A 7073-nucleotide genomic window follows, 5' to 3' on the forward strand; every position below is an offset into this window, starting at 1 on the left:
TGAACCTACCAACACTCTTATCCATCTGGCCTACTCCAGCCTAGGCCTTGGCCTGTCCATTCCCAATTCCAGCTAAATCCTGCCTTTAACACGCCGTGACCAAACGGGAACTAACATCAAATATAGGGAGGGTGGGAGGGACAAGTAACAGGTCAGTGAAATTCTGATTAACTGGCGCCTCTCTTAAGATGGCCGCTTATTTAACCTGCTTTTCTTCTCCCCTTCTTAGCCCTGCCCTAACCCATCCCATAATTTCCCCACCTGCCCACTTCCTGGCCTTGTCAAGGCCCACTCCCCTGTTTCACTGTTCCATGGGCTTCAGGCTAGGAGAGAGGGGAAAATAAACAATAGGATTATCAAGCAAAACAAAAAAAATAATAAAAAAACAAAAAAGAGAATTCACCATGCCTAACTAACTATACATTTATGCACAGTAACCTAACCTACACAGTGCACATACCATGTATGGATGCCTGGAGTGTCTCTTTTACACCATAAACCCATACAGTGTAAGTAAGCGTAACCTAATCTACACAGTGCACCTAACATGTATGTAAGAATAGTGTTCCTTTAAAAATATAAATCTACCTTGTATATCTGACTACTATACATGATCCAGACAGAAAAGATAAACTCAAGAGGCAGCAATTCCCCAGAGCATCTGCCTTGCCAAGACCTGCATTAGGAAGTTTGTGATTAAACGGCCAAAGAAAGTCTGGGCTGGATTACAAGGGGAGGGATTACACTAGATGCATATACTAGATCAGGGGTAGGCAACCTTCGCTACTCCAGATGTTTTGAACTACATCTCCCATAATGCTTTTACACCCATAATGCTGGCAAAGCATCATGGGAGATGTAGTCCAAAACATCTGGAGTGCCGAAGGTTACCTATGCCTGTACTAGAAACTAGATACTAAGCCAAAATCTCATACCTTGAAATAAAAAAACCTAATAAAAATACCTCAACAACAACTATACAAGATACCGTGACAAGCAGCCTGGTTATCATGATTTTTTGTTTTGCATGATTTATATTTCATGGATATGCCAGTTATCCCCTCAGCTGATATAGGATGTTTCCACGTATCCTCCCAAATAGGGTTTAATAATCATGGCAATAAACACATTAACAGCCACATACAACTGTTACTTTATAACTAGTATGAGGGGCTTTGAATCATGCCTTTATCACAACATAAATATCTGTTCTATGTCACTTTGTCTTTCAGTAAATCCATGTGAAGTGTCCAAGTTTTAATGAGCTTTGCCACATTCCATTCAGACATTTAAAGTGGGGGTAGGGGGCAAGGACATTTTAAGGGTTTTCATTAGGTAACTAAGGCAGCAGAATATTTTGTGTTGTTTTGTCTTGTTTGTGACTTAATAAACTGAAATCCTATTGGCTGAAATGTGTGCCGAATATCAAACTGACTTGGGCCAACGGCACAAATGAAACCAAATTGCAAAATTCAGGCTAAAATAAGATGGAGACTATTTATAAATGAACTATTCTGAAATCTTTGTTTAGGGAATAAACCTGCACCTTGCACCGACTTTTGTTAAGATCCATTAACTTTCTGCAGTTTGCGCTCGTTTTAAATTAATCGATTTACTGGTTTGAAAGAGAATAGACTGTGTAATCCCTACAGTCCTCGCTTCCTATAACTTAATAGAAGCATATACACATCCATCTTTAAACGACAAAGTCTGTGTAAAAAAAAAAAAATTTAGTCATATTCTAAATTCTATTTTCAGTTACAGGAACAATTAGCAATCTAAAGTTACCTTAATGTCTTGCAATAGACTCTCCCTTGGCCATACACTTACAATTAAATTGTCCATCTTTGGCCATTTAAAGACATCTAGCCTTAGAAATGGATGGACAATGGCAACAAAAATTATTCCAGATGGTATCACCATAGAGACAAGCAGACCCAGGGACAAAGTAAGAGTTTCATACAAATACTCACACACAGAAACAAATACACATACATTTATGTACAAACACACAACAATGGCAAACATGGACAGTGCTAAGCATTTAGAATCCATCAAATCTGTGTGTTAGAATGACGCTATCATTTACAGTATATACATATATAAATGCAAAATAATTAAATATTGCAATTTTGTCATACCTTTTTTATTGGACTAACAGGGATGTGTAGTGACAACATTTATGGTTCCATAGACAGAACCAAGAAACATATTCCATTATAGTCTACAAAGCACAGTAACTGATAAGTCTATAAAACAATCATCCAGACACTTTCTCCTGTTGAAATCAAATAAAAAGATGCGGAATGTGTGGAATTTGACCCTTTTATGTCCACCTATAGTCTTTCTTAGATAACCTGTGACCCAACCTAAAGTACATCATGTTTACATGCTAGTAAATGCTTCATATAGTTTATAGTTTAGATTTGTTTCAGACATTCAAACTTTGGTTAGGCAATGCATTGCCTCTGACCTTTCACACTTACTAAATCCCTGAGGTTCCTCAGTGTTTGAGCAATGGTGCAAACCCAATGACGATTATTCACTAAATACTGGGTTCTGTCCAGATGGACAAAATCTGGTAAAGAAAATGCCCGAATTCTGATTTCATGGAAATTCCAGTGTTTACTAAGCCAAATCATAATTCTGTGAAAATCTCTCTTACAGTAAGTTTGGGGTCTTCATAAGCCCCATTTATTTATTTAGAAAAAACAAAAAAAAAAAACAAGTAGCATGGACAACAGCTCAATTAGCCTGCCCTTCGGTGGGTCCCCACTTAGATCTCAAGCTGGTTTTAGCTCAACTTACATTACAGAGAAGACATGTCTGAAGCATATCAGACTGGTCCCACCTGTAAGGGCAATCCAGATCCGAAATGCCAGCAAGTTCACTCTGCACAAGAGTTACGGCAACCCCAGACGATCATTTCAATCTAGTAAGGTATCATCAGTGAGGTATAGCCAATATCCCTCTAGGCACCGTGAGCAGGGGGTCCACGTCTGGATTGTTCTTTAAACTTAAGGCGAGAAAAACAAGTAGCAACAGAGGTGAGAACGGACAACAGCTCGATTAGCCTGCCCTTCGGTGGACAACGTTTCATTCTTTTGCTCAGTCAATTAATGGCTGGCTGTGCACTGAGAATTTTAGTCCCTAAAACCTGGAGTGCCAAAAGTATTGTCAGGGTCCTTATTTACAAGTTATTACATATTGTTGGATTTTATGAAGCTAAGTAGTGATGTACCGAACGGTTCGCTGGCGAATAATTCCTGGAGAACATAACGTGTTCGCGTTCGCCACGGCGGGCGAACATGTGCACGGTTCGATCCGCCCCCTATTTGTCATCATTGAGTAAACTTTGACCCTGTGCCTCACAGTCAGCAGACACATTCCAGCCAATCAGCAGCAGACCCTCCCTTCCAGACCCTCCCACCTCCTGTACAGCATCCATTTTAGATTCATTCTGAAGCTGCATTCTTAGTTAGAGGAGGGAAAGTGTAGCTGCTGCTGATTTGATAGGGAAATGGATAGCTAGGCTAGTGTATTCAGTGTCCACTACAGTCCTGAAGGACTCATCTGATCTCTGCTGTAAGGACAGTACCCCAAAAAGCCCTTTTTAGGGCAAGAACATCAGTCTGCTTTTTTTTCCTGTGTAATCTAATTGCAGTTGCCTGCCTCCCAGCTTCTGTGTCAGGCTCACAGTGGATACTGTGCCCACTTGCCCAGTGCCACCACTCATATCTGGTGTCACAATAGCGTGCATTTAAAAACAAAAAAAATGTAATAGATTGAATAGCAGTTAGTTGTCTGCAAGCGTCTGTGTGTCAGGCCAACAGCGTGTACTCTGCGAACCTCTGCCAGTGCACAGTGCCACTCATATCTGGTGTCACAATATCGTGCATTTAAAAACAAAACAGTTTTTGACTGTAATCTAATAGCAGTCAGTGTCCTTCAAGCGGGTGTCAGGCCTACAGCGTGTACTCTGCCAACCTCTGCCAGTGCACATTGCCACTCTTATCTGGTGTCACAATAGCATGCATTTAAAAACCCCAAAACTTTTTGACTGTAATATAATAGCAGTCAGTGTCCTTCATAAGTGTGTGTCAGGCCTACAGCGTGTACTCTGCCAACCTCTGCCAGTGCACAGTACCACTCTTATCTGTAGTCGCAATAGATTGCATTTAAAAACCCAAAAACTTTTTTCACTGTTATAGATTGAATAGCAGTTAGTTGTCTGCAAGCGGGTGTCAGGCCTACAGCGTGTACTCTGCCAACCTCTGCCAGTGCACAGTGCCACTCATATCTGGTGTCACAATAGCGTGCATTTAAAAACTCAAAAACTTTTTTCACTGTTATAGATTGAATAGCAGTTAGTTGTCTTCAAGCGGGTGTGTCAGGCCTACAGCGTGTACTCTGCCAACCTCTGCCAGTGCACATTGCCACTCATATCTGGTGTCACAATAGCATGCATTTAAAAACAAATGTTTTTTTTCACTGTTATAGATTGAATAGCAGTTAGTTGTCTTCAAGCGGGTGTTTTAGGCCTACAGCGTGTACTCTGCCAACCTCTGCCACTGCACAGTGCCACTGATATCTGGTCTCACAGTAGCTTGCACGCATAGTACCACTAATCCAAAAAAAAATGACAGGCAGAGGCAGGCCACCCCGCAGGGGGCGTCGTGGTGGTGGTGCTGTGATTCCCTTTTGCCCTAGAATAATGCCCAGTTTTCAGAGGCCACGTACACTGAACTTGAAAAGTTCTGAGGACATAGTTGACTGGCTAACACAGGACACCCAATCTTCTACAGCTTCCGCTCGGAACCTTGACGCACCATCCTCCTCCAGCTTAGCTTCGGGCACCTCTCAAGATACCAATCACCCGCCTGCCGCCACCACCAACACTAGCACCACAGCCGCTTCACTTTATCTGTCAGAGGAGTTATTTACACATCTGTAAATGAGTGATGCGAAACCATTATTGCCAGAGGATGTAGATAACAGGGATATGTCTCAGTCAGGCAGCATTACACACATGGAAGTACGGTGTGATGATGATGATGTTGTACCCACTGCTGCTTCCTTTGCTGAGTTGTCAGATACAAGTGAAGTGGTTGATGATGACGATGCGTCCATGGATGTCACGTGGGTGAGGAGGAGGAGACGAGTTGGAAGCAGGGGGAGGTCGTCGCAAGGAGCTAGTGGCACAGTCAGACAGCATGCATCGGCACCCGGGGTCAGCCCGACAGCACGCCAATCAACGCATGCTGTGTCCACCACCAAAATGCCGTCATTGCAGAGCTCAGCAGTGTGGAATTTTTTTGTGTGTATGCCTCTGACAACAGCGATGCCATTTGCAACCTGTGCCAAAAGAAACTGAGTCGTGGGAAGTCCAACACCCACCTAGGTACAACTGCTTTGCGTAGGCACATGATCGCACATCACAAACGCCTATGGGATCAACAAATAAGTACAAGCAGCACACAAACTCAAAGCCGCCATCCTCCTCCTGGTCCAGCATCTTCAGCCACATCAACCACTGCTGTCCTCCTTGCCCCCTCTCAACCATCCGCCACTCCGTCTCTCGCCTTGAGCAGTTCCCGCTCATCTGCCCACAGTCAGGTGTCTGTCAAGGACATGTTTGAGCGTAAGAAGCCAATGTCAGAAAGTCACCCCCTTGCCCGGCGTCTGACAGCTGGCTTGTCTGAACTATTAGCCCGCCAGCTTTTACCATACAAGCTGGTGGAGTCTGAGGTGTTCAAAAAATTTGTAGCTATTGGGACACCGCAGTGGAAGGTACCCGGACGAAATTTATTTTCACAAAAGGCAATCCCCAACCTGTACTCGATTGTGCAAAAGGAAGTAATGGCATGTCTGGCACACAGTGTTGGGGCAAGGGTCCATCTGTCCACTGATACCTGGTCTTCAAAGCATGGTCAGGGCAGGTATATCACCTACACTGCACATTGGGTAAACCTGCTGATGGCTGCCTAGCATGGAATGCGTGGCTCTGCAGAGGAGTTGGTGACACCGCCACGACTTGCAGGCAGGCCTGCTGCCACCTCCTCCACTCCTCCTACTCCATCCTCTTCCATAACCTTCTCGGCTGAGTCCTCTTCTGCTGCTGCATCTTGCTCCACTTAAACTGCACCCCCCAGCTCCCCAGGTACTATTCCACATCCCGGATACGGCAGTGTCACGCCGTCTTGGGTTTGACTTGCTTGAAAGCAGAGAGTCACACCGGACAAGCACTCCTGTCCGCCCTGAATGCACAGGTGGAAAAGTGGCTGACTCCGCACCAACTGGATATCGGCAAAGTGGTTTGTGACAACGGAAGAAATTTGTTGGCGGCATTGAAGTTGGGCAAGTTGACACATGTGCCGTGCATGGCACATGTGTGTAATCTGATCGTACAACGCTTTGTGCATAAGTACACAGGCTTACAGGACATCCTGAAGCAGGCCAGGAAGGTGTGTGGCCATTTCAGGCATTCCTACACGGCCATGGCGCACTTTGCGGATATCCAGTGGCGAAGCAACATGCCAGTGAGGCGCTTGATTTGCGACAGCCCGACACGTTGGAATTCAACACTCCTAATGTTTGACCGCCTGCTCCAACAAGAAAAAGCCGTTAATGAATATTTGTATGACCGGGGTGCTAGGACAGCCTCTGGGGAACTGGGATTTTTTTTGCCACGTTACTGGACGCTCATGCGCAATGCCTGTAGGCTCATGCGTCCTTTTGAGGAGTTGACAAACCTAGTCAGTCGCACCGAAGGCACCATCAGCGACATCATACCATTTGTTTTCTTCCTGGAGCGTACCCTGCGAAGAGTGCTGGATCAGGCCGTAGATAAGCGTGAAGAGGAAGAGGAAGAGTTGTGGTCACCATCACCACCAGAAACAGCCTTATCAGCATCGCTTGCTGGACCTGCGGCAACGCTGGAAGAGGATTGTGAGGAAGAGGAGTCAGAGGAGGAATGTGGCTTTGAGGAGGAGGAGGAAGACCAACCACAACAGGCATCCCAGGGTGCTCGTTGTCACCTATCTGGTACCCGTGGTGTTGTACGTGGCTGGGGG

Source organism: Pelobates fuscus, chromosome 2, assembly GCF_036172605.1.
Source record: "Pelobates fuscus isolate aPelFus1 chromosome 2, aPelFus1.pri, whole genome shotgun sequence".
Taxonomy (NCBI): domain Eukaryota; kingdom Metazoa; phylum Chordata; class Amphibia; order Anura; family Pelobatidae; genus Pelobates; species Pelobates fuscus.